This window comes from Salmo salar, chromosome ssa08, assembly GCF_905237065.1.
Source record: "Salmo salar chromosome ssa08, Ssal_v3.1, whole genome shotgun sequence".
Lineage (NCBI taxonomy): Eukaryota > Metazoa > Chordata > Actinopteri > Salmoniformes > Salmonidae > Salmo > Salmo salar.
In genome coordinates, this window is record NC_059449.1 from 14,971,389 (window position 1) to 14,982,564 (window position 11,176).

General features: G+C 42.0%; 2 pseudogenes; one reads left to right on the forward strand and one right to left on the reverse strand.

Moving 5' to 3' along the window:
- The first annotated feature begins 419 nt into the window (after nucleotides 1-419).
- On the forward strand, nucleotides 420-4,770 carry LOC106610252 (mitochondrial uncoupling protein 2-like; annotated as a pseudogene).
- A 292-nt stretch (nucleotides 4,771-5,062) lies between these two features.
- Nucleotides 5,063-10,817, reverse strand: LOC123744168 (ELMO domain-containing protein 2-like; annotated as a pseudogene).
- Between the last annotated feature and the right edge of the window lie 359 nt (nucleotides 10,818-11,176).

Below are 11,176 nucleotides of genomic sequence, written 5' to 3' on the forward strand. Positions count from 1 at the left end.
TGTTAGTCACATGTCTATGGAACTTGTTCAGTTTATGTCTCAGTTGTTGAATCTTGTTATGTTCATACAAATACTTACACATGTTAAGTTTGCTGAAAATAAACTCAGTTGACAGTGAGAGGACGTTTCTTTTTTTGCTGAGTTTATGACAAAAGGTACCAAAAGGTACCATTACACAATGAGTGGTCAATGTTGCCACATTGCACTGGGATGAATGAAATATTCCCATTAAATGTTGCATTGTAGTTACAATGTAATGTACCGGTAAATGTGTTGTTTTTCACAAATGTTAGAAGCTGTGCGCTGCTGTAGGGTTGATTTGGACATTGACTTTCTTGACAGTGAGCGGACTTTGGTTTGGCCCATGCTCCTGTACACAGTAACGCCTCTCTCTGTGGCAAGTCAGTAAAAATCAAATAAATATGAGGATGCACAACTCCTTTTTCCAGGGTTAGGGCTGGCTCCCTGGGACTATAGTTTGGGCTCTCACGTCCTGCAGTAAACCAATAGCTAGTCAAACGGAATTTAATCCACTGTATTAATAACAATGTAAGTACTCTCAGATATTACCTGTTAGATTTCGCTACACTCGCAATAACATCTGCTAACCATGTGTATGTGACCAATACAATTTGATTTGATTTGACCAACATGGTTTAATTGTTTGTTGTTGATTAGACCTAGTATAGGTTTTGTAAATCTTGGTTTCTTTTTGAGATGTGTTGCACCATTTAACTTTAAACCTGGATTAGTTCATTTAAGGTTCAATCTTTAAACTATGATTAGTTACACGTGTCATAATGGATTCACCATAGCAATATGTTCTCATTCTATTTCTATGGAAACAAATTAGCACTGGTCATTGCTAGCTTGCTAGCTAGCTAGCTAGCTAGCAAATTAAGTTTGAAATACAGGCTATTAAAACTACTTTTTGGTCAAATTAGTCAGCTGGCTAGTTGACTTTTACAATCATGGTATCCACAAGAGCATTAATCACACTGAAAATAAAGCACATACACTTATCAATTTAAACCTCCTGCAGGAGCAGTTTAGAATAGTAGAATAATCCCTTATCTACATTTTAATTTGATTTTAAAACAAAGGAGCAAGAAGATTTAAACTAAGAACAAAATTAAACTTAGTTTAGAAGGATTACATTTAACAAAGATTCATTTAAAACTAGGTTTAAAATGTGGTGCAACAAGATTAATACTTAAACCTTGATTTAACCCAGTTAATAAACCTTGATTAAACCCATTTAATGACCTTGATTTAACCCAGTTTAAACCTTGATTACCCAGTTTAAGTTAATCCATGTTTGTGCAACCCACCCCTATATATAACTGATGTTTATTTGATCTGGTTGATTGTATAGATTATTATAATCAATGCTGTTCAGTTGTTATTATGATGGAGTGTTTTCAAATATCACTAAATCCCTCCTGCCACAACAATAGGCTACACACTGCACAGGCTATTGTACTTTTGAAACCGAATCAACAAATTGACCGGCATATTTACTCAACAATTTCCTAAGTATGCACAGCATTTTCCTAAATTCCAAGGATGATAAGAGAGAATAGATGCGGCAGTGTTGACATCCTTCCCTCTTCCTCCTTCACTGTCTGCAGTACCAGGGACCATGGTGGGAATGAAGCCCTCCGATACACCCCCTACCCTGGGGGTGAAGCTGCTGAGTGCTGGCTCAGCGGCCTGCATCGCTGACCTGGTCACCTTTCCCCTGGATACAGCCAAAGTCAGACTCCAGGTAATGGTTCGCTGTCCACCACCAGTCCTGAAGACTTGAGTCTGACCTCCTGTAACACTGAATTTTACTGGCACCTCCTTTAACACTGATTCTTGTGGGGACCTCTGTTAACACTGACACTTGTGAACCCCAGATTCAGGGAGAGAAGGTGGCGTCGGAAGCTACCAAGGGCATCCGCTACAGGGGGGTGTTTGGGACAATCAGTACCATGATCCGGACGGAGGGGCCCAGGTCGCTGTATAACGGTCTGGTGGCGGGCTTACAGAGACAGATGTGCTTTGCCTCCATCAGGATCGGCTTCTATGACAACGTCAAAAACTTCTACTCTGGCGGAGCAGACAGTAAATTAGGATAACAGTTATTAATCTGAGATAATAATCTGTGATGTTACATATTTTGTACCAAGAGAAGAAGCATCATATATTACCTCAATCATCATTCTTTCAGTACTTAACAAACCCTCTTACCCCCTCTGCCCCTGTCCTATCCCAGCTGCAAATATTGGTATCCGTATCTTGGCCGGCTGCACCACAGGGGCCATGGCTGTGTCTTTCGCCCAGCCCACTGACGTGGTGAAGGTCCGCTTCCAGGCCCAGGTCAACCTGACCGGGTGGCTCGTCGCTACACGGGCACCATGCAGGCCTACAAACACATTTTCAACCACGAGGGCATCCGCGGGCTCTGGAAAGGTTAGTCAGTACAACCCTGGGCCCCATTGGTTGATTTCCCAGTAACACCCATCTCCATTGGTTGTGTTGCTGCTAACCTTGAGCCCCATTGATTGTGTTTGTGCTTAGTAGAACTGTTTGCATAGAAAAGACCAAAGATGGTTGTCTATGGCAGTATGTCACTGTCATCCAATGTCAGGGATGTACAGATATTGATTGGAGCAGATGCTGCAAAGTTGATGATCCCATAGGACAGAACTTGAGTGCACCTGAAAATAAAGCTTGGCTTTGCAGGTTGTTGTTGAGTTTTCTAGGGCCTTTTACCAACCGACCTGCTTCTTGTTCACTCCAGGCTGTCTACCCAACATCACTAGGAACGCTTTGGTCAACTGCACAGAGCTTGTGACCTATGACCTCATCAAGGAGGCCATTCTTAGGCACAAACTGTTGTCAGGTGAGTGGGTGCTATTGGTGCATACAGTCACATCGAGACATCTGACTGGGCAGAAGTCCACACGCCCTCTCGCTCTATTGTCCTTCATGTGTCTTGAAAGCCTGATAACAGTATACATATTGGTACATAATATTCTGTCCAGCTATGGAATATCACGGGCGCTAACATTTATCTAATGGATTTTTATTGCACCTTTCACAACAAAGCGGTATAAAACAGAGATATGGATTTCCTGCAGGCCTCAAGACAGAGGCCTTATACATTACAGTGTATCTGCATGGCACTACTTGAACATTAACTTTAGTGTCAGCATTTCTGTTATACATCTGTGTTAATCAACTAGTTAATCTAAGGTTCAATCTTTAAACTATGATTAGTTACACGTGTCATAATGGATTCACCATAGCAATATGTTCTCATTCTATTTCTATGGAAACAAGCCGAGCGCTGGTCATTGCTAGCTCGCTAGCAAATTGAGTTTGAAATACAGGCTATTAAAACGAATTGCGCTTTTTGGTCAAATTAGTTGACTTTTACAAACATGGTATCCACAAAATCTAAAATCGTTAATCATACTGAAAATAGGTGCCCATTGATATCTTTGTGACAGGGTTTCAAAAGGGCTTGTGATGACCGTTTTCCCACAGATAACCTCCCGTGCCATTTTGCTTCTGCGTTCGGGCGCCGGCCCGTTACCACCTGCATTGCCTCTCCGGTGGACGTGGTGAAGACACGATACATGAACTCTCCGCAGGGCCAGTATAAGAGTGCCATCAACTGTGCCTGGACCATGGCCACCAAAGAGGGACCCACGGCCTTCTACAAAGGGTGAGCTCACAGACAGTCACACACACTGTACAAACAGACCTGTGTCCTTCAGTCTGTTGATAGAACAAGGCAGTTGGATGTAGTTGTACATTTTAGAATCCTCAGTGATATATAATTGATTTAGCTGTTTTGGGTGGTTACCTTGACACAGTAACTCTACCAGAGGAGGCTGGTGGGAGAAGATATAGGAGGACTGGCTCATTGTAATGACTGGAATGGAATCAAACATATTTAAACCACGTTTGACTACGTTCCATTTATAACATTCTAGCCGTTACAATGAGCCCGTCCTCCTATAGCGCCTCCCAGCAGCCACCTCTGAACTCTCTACTAAGCAAAACTTTGGAGCATTCGCAGGGATCTTTAGTTGAAAGTCTCTCCCAGACAGGCCAACTAACGTTTAATTTGTCCTCTCTTGTTCCCTGTAGATTTGTGCCCTCGTTTCTAAGGCTGGGCTCATGGAACGTTGTGATGTTCGTGTCGTTTGAGCAGCTCAAGAGAGTCATGATGTTAGGAAAGAAGAAGATGGAGGACAAAAGTTAACTTCATTCCTACGTGCAAAGAGCCCTTTGCAATGATGGATTGACAAGCGCACATCCCTATTGAGTTGGACCCACAATGCAGTGTAGACTACAGGAATACTATGGACCACGATCCATAACGTTAAGATTCCTAGGTGGTCGATTGTCAGCATGTTGTATGAATAATGAGGAATCCTTTGTTAAAAAAGGAATTATGAAAGTGCATTTGAAGTGCATCTACCTTGGAGAATAGTTTTATTTTCTCTATTTTTATTTATTTTGACCTATACTTCTCCTACGGTCTCAAACCAGTCCTTGGGGACCTCTAGCCATTCTCTATAGTGTATTTAGCACGCCTGCCAAATGGGAAGTAATCAGCAAGCCGCTGTTCCTTTAAATCAGGCGTACTAGGGTTAGGATACAGTACTTTAGGAACGACTGCTGGGCTACCAGGACTGGGTAGAAAAAGGCTTCCCTTGTATTGTGTGCTTAAATTTAAGCCCCAACAAGAACTGCTCCCGGCCGCCGATGACGTGGATGTCGGTTGAGGCAGCTCCTCCGCAACGCCTGATTCAGAGGTTGGGTTAAATGCAAGACACATTTCAGTTGAATACATTCAGTTGTGCACCTGACTAGGTATCCCCCTTTCCCTTCCCTTAATTCCCCCCAAAAACTTGTAATAAATTATAGTTTAATAATTAGATGTTGGTAATTTGCATTATATTGAACTTTATAAATATACTTATTTTGTTTGTCTGTGTTCATTACATCGCTCCATTTAATCTCAAATCTCAGCCCTGACAGTCATCACACACTCATCCGAAACATCACAGGTTTAATTTATTAACACTGGGCATGTGTCAGTCGTTACAAAGACCCATACTGGGTCTACAAAATGTAAAATCACCTTAAAAAAAAAAAAAATCAGGGCCCACGGCCTATAAATAACAGACAAAATACCATACAAAGTCAGCTTTCAGCAAAGACAATATTGTACGAATGTGTGGAATAGGTGGCGGCGTAATACCCAGTGATCTCAGCACCACCTATTGAAATGTATTGACAACAATGACGGTATCAATTCAAACGCATTAAAACATGCACAAAGCTTTCAGTGTCTGAGTAGGTAGTACAACCATTGAGCATTAGGTAAACAATTTATTCCTTAGTTTTAAGTCTACTACGATATAAATTCCCTCTCTGGACACATATTTGATTCCTGAGCAAGAAGGACAAATACGAGAATGAGTAGGCAACGTTATTATGAATACATGCCAGACGGCACTTGTTGACTTTGTTAAATAAATTCAAACCTAGTTACCAGCTAGTTAATATTATTCACCAATCCTCATTTCCTGTGTAATTCCTTTCCATGTCCACTGAAAAGTACACAGCCAATCAACTACATAGAACTAGTGCTCTAATATTTTATTTCCCCTTTTTTAATATTTTAAGCATTGGAATGGTCATTATTTGAGGCAGAGCGTTGAATTCCAGTCTCCTGGTCTTATTTCTAAAAGCTACTAAAGTCACTAATTTATAGAATTAAAAAAAGGTGTGTAGATTGGGTCTAAACTAAGATCAAAGGGATAGCTAGCTCAAAATGTCCCTTATAGATTTGGAAGTACACTATAGTGTAGAGGTTCTGGTGGTCCCAATTAGGTCCAAGCGAGACCCGTTCAGTCGGTTGGTCGGTCAGTTACTTTTGGACTAATTGTCATGGTGAGGGCGACGGCGGGGCTCCAGTAGTTGAATCTTGATATTGTCGATGGAACTTCTCCCTGTAGTGGTTGAACTCCATGATGCTCTCAGGCTCCTCCTCCACCCAGAACTTATCAAACTTGTACACCAGGTAACCAAAGCAGGGAGGCCAAGACAGAGTTAGGGGTTTAGGTAACCTGAAGCAGGGAGTAGTCCCCCTATGCTACTGACAAACAGAGTTGGAGCGCAATGAGCATACACTTACAGAACAGCTGATGGAGGTGCTGCAGTTGGGGTCTCCCAGACACAGTGTTGTAGAAGTGGGGTTTGAGAGCACCACTCTTCAGTAAACTGTATGCCATCTCCGTCAGGTTGATACCCACTATGGCATAGGAGTACCTGAAACATGACACACACATGCTAATCATTAAAAGGCTATAAATATGTTTGTCAAAGTAGGTTTACTTTGGGTGTGCTTGTTTTAGCTTGTTTGGTGCCCAGGTGGGCAGAGGTTTCACTTCAGGACTAATGGAAAAGTCTCAAATGTGGAAACTCCACCCACCCAGTACATTGGGCAAGCTAAAAAAACTATTGATAGATGAGTGAATATACTGAAATGTGCATCAGAACCATAGCTAACATATAAAGAACAGAGTTCAATAGGCAAGTCAACTCCTAAAATGAGGTAATTACGTAATCCTTACCCCAGTTTGGGATGGTTTAGTACGTTGGACAGCACTTTCCTGTTTAGCCTCTTCAGTGTATTTCTCACTAAAGAATCTGCAATAAACAAGATACCGAATTAAAAAGTTAAGAAATCTAGCTTAAACTTGAGATAAAAAAATATACAACTTTTCAGAATACTGATGAGCAAGGTTAGATTGTTAAGGACTGGACAGTCATTCAGACAACACAACTTACACAAAGTTGGATTAGGCCCAACATGCCCATTCCTCGGAAGTCAGTCTTGGGGTCATCGCCTTGGAAACCAATGTCGCCCCACTGTTTGGTAACTCTGGACTCCAGTTTGACCTCGGGCATCAACAGGTCCCATAACTGTAGAGTCAGACAAGTCCATTCCTGTTAATACTTTGCACTTACCTTTAAATAGAGATGATATTAAAACGTTTGAAACGGTCATGTTGAATCATCTCATCCAGAAACCTTCCATTGCTCCATGCTAGTCATTGACATAAAAAAAAAAAATGAACGGCAGCAGTACCTTCAAAAGCATTTCCCCGTGTTGGACTTTATCCGAAAGTCAAAAGTCTCCTTCCTCAACTCTTCCACGGACGTGAATAAGTTCCTGTATCCTGTTATTTGTAAGAGACACAGCTTCAGATTCACCTTAAACCTAGGGACCAAAGAGACACACACATTAGTCATCAATACATATCATAGAAAAATAATATATAGAAAATATGAATAAAAGCGGTAAAAAGGGTAACAAGACTGGCTACTGATCCCTCTGCGTTTTACATTCTTTTCCCTCATGATAAAATCCAATACTTCTCCACCGTCCTCCTCCGCTTCACCAGCTCTTAACAGCTGAGAGAGGAGAGGAAGGAGGAAGGACGAGGGGGGGGATGGTGTGATTAGTCATCCATCCTGGTAATAGCTCAGAGTTTGTGTTGTATTTCTCCTACAACTATGCTGTCATAACCTCGATGATCACAGAGGTCAAATATAACACCAACTATGTATTACGTACTCCTTAACTTTTGTGGGGGGAAATCCCATAAACGTTGATGCTGAAATTGTTCCCTTTAAAATTATTATAAGCTAAAAGCGAATAATTGCAAAGTTAAGCAAACCTTTAACCTTGCACCAAGGCGACTTTAACAGTGCAGATACAGAGAGTTTGAAAGTAAGTGAATAACACACCAACAGCACAAACCGTCATTTTATTACCAAACTTTACATCTACACTATTCAACAAATGTGTTTTGTACAATATTCTGTGGAAATTGTGGCCAAAAGTAGTGGCTAATGCGTAGAGTTGTATGTTTGTTTAACTGTACAATCATTAAGTATTTGTTTTCCATTCATTACAAGTGAAAAAAATCTGAGTCTCCGCGCAGCAGCTCCCGGCTAGCTAAGCCACGCCAGTACAGCATCCCCCGCCAGCTTAAGCTTACGCCTAGCATAGCAGCCCCGGCTAGCTTTGCTACGCCGAACAGCAGCCCTGGATAGCTGGCCACGCCCAGTACAGCAGCCCTGGGCTAGCTAAGCCACGCCAGTGGCAGGGCCCTGGGGTTAGCTAAGCCACGCCAGTACAGCACCTGGCTAGCTAAGCCACGCCAGTACAGCAGCCCCGGGCCAGCAAGCCACGCCAGTACAGCAGCCCCTGCTTAGCTAAGCCACGTCAGAACAGCAGCCCCTGGGACTCAGCTAAGCCACGCCACAAAGCTGCATTTGAATGGAGTCGTATTGTCTATATAGCGCACTACTTTGACTAGAGTCCTATGACCCCTGGAAGCCAAAAACAGTGCACTATATAGGCAATAGGTGTCACAGGGACGCACATGTGAAGAACCAGGACATTGTGGTCTGTCAGAGAGAGCAACCACTCTGTCTCTTGGTGGAGACAGAGAGGACACTGTGGTCCATTTCAGAATACAGTACCCTTTATACCCCCCAAATTACAGCACAGCTCTGAACATGACAGGTATGGGGAGTGTTCCGTGAGTTCACTGGTTTGTGTTGAGGAAGTACAGGTTAGTTGAAGGTTCTGTTAGTGCTGGGATGGAACCAAAGCATAGGTAGAGAGAGTGTGTTACATGCATATGAACATTTCAAAAAAAGGATGCGCAGCATGTTTGGCTTGCGCGTGTGTGTGTGTGTGTTGGATGCTCATCTTGACCTGGCTCCTATTGTTTCAGTCCTCGCCTTCAGCTGATGTGGAAAGAAAATAGTTTTTTAATTTTCAAAAGTCACAGAAGATGAGGTCTTATCTGCACTATCTGCTATAGATCTTCGGAAATCATTAGGCGCTGACAATCTGAACTATTTACTCAAGTGCGGCACCTATTATTGCTAGTGCAGTGACGCATATCTTTAATCAAACATCTGTCGTGAGAAAGATTCTAAATCTTGGAAAACAGCATTTGTTTTACCACTTATGGGAGGTGATGGTAGCAATGGACAATTATCGCCCATCTTAAGCTCTGGTTTGGCTAAAATTCTAGAGTCATTGGGTGAATAGTCAACTACAATCTTTTTAACTGTTAACAATACTTTTCTAGTAATCAATCTGGCCTCAGACCTAAATATTAGCATCTTTACAGCCACTGCACGTGTTGTAAATGATATTACTAATGCTCTAGATAATAGAAAGTACTTTGCTTCTTGTTCATAGATTTAAAGCTGACACTGTAGACCATGCAATACTTTTGGGTAAGGCTGTCGTCAATAGGACTGGGATTGGATGCCTGTCGTTATCAGTGACTATCTAAAGGATAAAGTCAGCTGTTAGAGCTTTCACGCAGATCCAGTCGAGCCATTGGAGTTGGTTAAAGGGGTCCTGTTCGATATACTGGTCCATTACTGTTCACTCTTCACATAAAACAATATCTGTGATAAGATAAGAAAGTGTCAAATTCATTTATATGCTGATGACACGGTCATGTATTCTATCGCTTCAACGGCTGACCAAGCATATTATCACTATTGGAGACAGATTTGCATATTACAAGGGTCTTTTTATACAGCTGAAACTTGTTTTAAATGCAAAGAAAACACATTTTATGATTTTTAATAGGTTCAAAAAGTTGGTTGAAAATACACTTGCACTTACGAGCTTACTTAAGGATATGGTTGGATGATAAACTGTCTTTAAAAAATGCATATTGAGAACTTTGTAAATGCCAAAAATCAAGCTAGGCTTCCTCTTATAGTAAACAGGACATGCTTGTCCTTCATAAATAGAAGCCAAAATGTGCAAGCTACTTCTTTGTCTGTTATAGATTATGGGGATATTATCTACATACTACGGCATCCACTAAATCATTGGATGCTACCATTGCGCAATTAGGTTTATTACAGGTGCTGTGATACACAGAACTCACCACTGTGTTTTATATCAAAATGCTGGTTGTACTTCGCTGTCTATGACGAGAACAACATGCTCTCGTGTTTGTCTATAAAGCTACACTTCTGAATGAACCAAATTTAACCACTCATCAATATTAGAATTATAATTCCTGCAAAACCAGGCACCCCAAGCATGGATTACACTTGAGGCCCATGTGATTTCCACAGGAGTTGGGCATGGCTGCCTTTTCCACATGCGCCTTGCCTATGGAATAGCCTGCAGACTAAACTTAAACTTCAGACTCCTGTCCCCTTGCTCCATTTTAAATATTTATTGAAGGATTTTATTTTGTATTGCTTGTAACTGTTTTGGGTAATGCAAGTTCTTGTGCTGTTAGGGGAATAACCTATGTGTAAAATGTAATAATCTGCTGCTGGATTTTTTTTGTGTTATCTGTGACTGCTTTGTTTGTCTTGTGCAGTTTCTTAATCATTGTACCCAAACTGCATGTGCAACAAGTATACGTAGGGCCCAGCTGTAAAGAGACTTTGTCCCAGTCTGTGTCTTTGTTTAAATAAAGGTATAATAATATGTGTGTGTGTGTGTTGTGTGTGTGTGTGTGTAGGTGTGTGTGTGGTGGTGCATAGGTGTGTGTCTATACTCACTGTTGGCGAGTGCCGGGCTGTCCCCGGCCTGTGTAGTGTCTCGTGAGCGCGGTAGACCTGAGACAGCCTTATCGTCCTGTCCATGTCCATCATGTCCAGCACCACCGAGCTCTCCTCCTTGTTCACCGTGATGTCACTGGCCCTGTGATGGGGTTGGTGGGCGGGCCTCCCACTGACATCTCATAGTTTCGCGAAATGTCATCCTCACAGTCAAAGTTGGGCTGAAATCAATCAAATCAAATATAAACAAAAAACCCTTTCCAAAAAATAAAATCTCCAGGATCAGGTTGGGAATGAAAGAGAGATGGATAGATTTTGAAAGACAGAAACTCCTTACTGGTATTCCCAGCTTTGAGGATGTCTATTTTACATATGGGACAGGTCCGTGGTCCAGCTAGTCCACACAGCCAAGAAGATGTGCCTGAGGGACCTAGTCACACACACTAACACGCACAGCCTTGATGATGTCATCCAGTAACAGTCTCCATGGTGCATAGCATCACCACCATGCTCTACTTATGCTCTCAGGTACAGAACA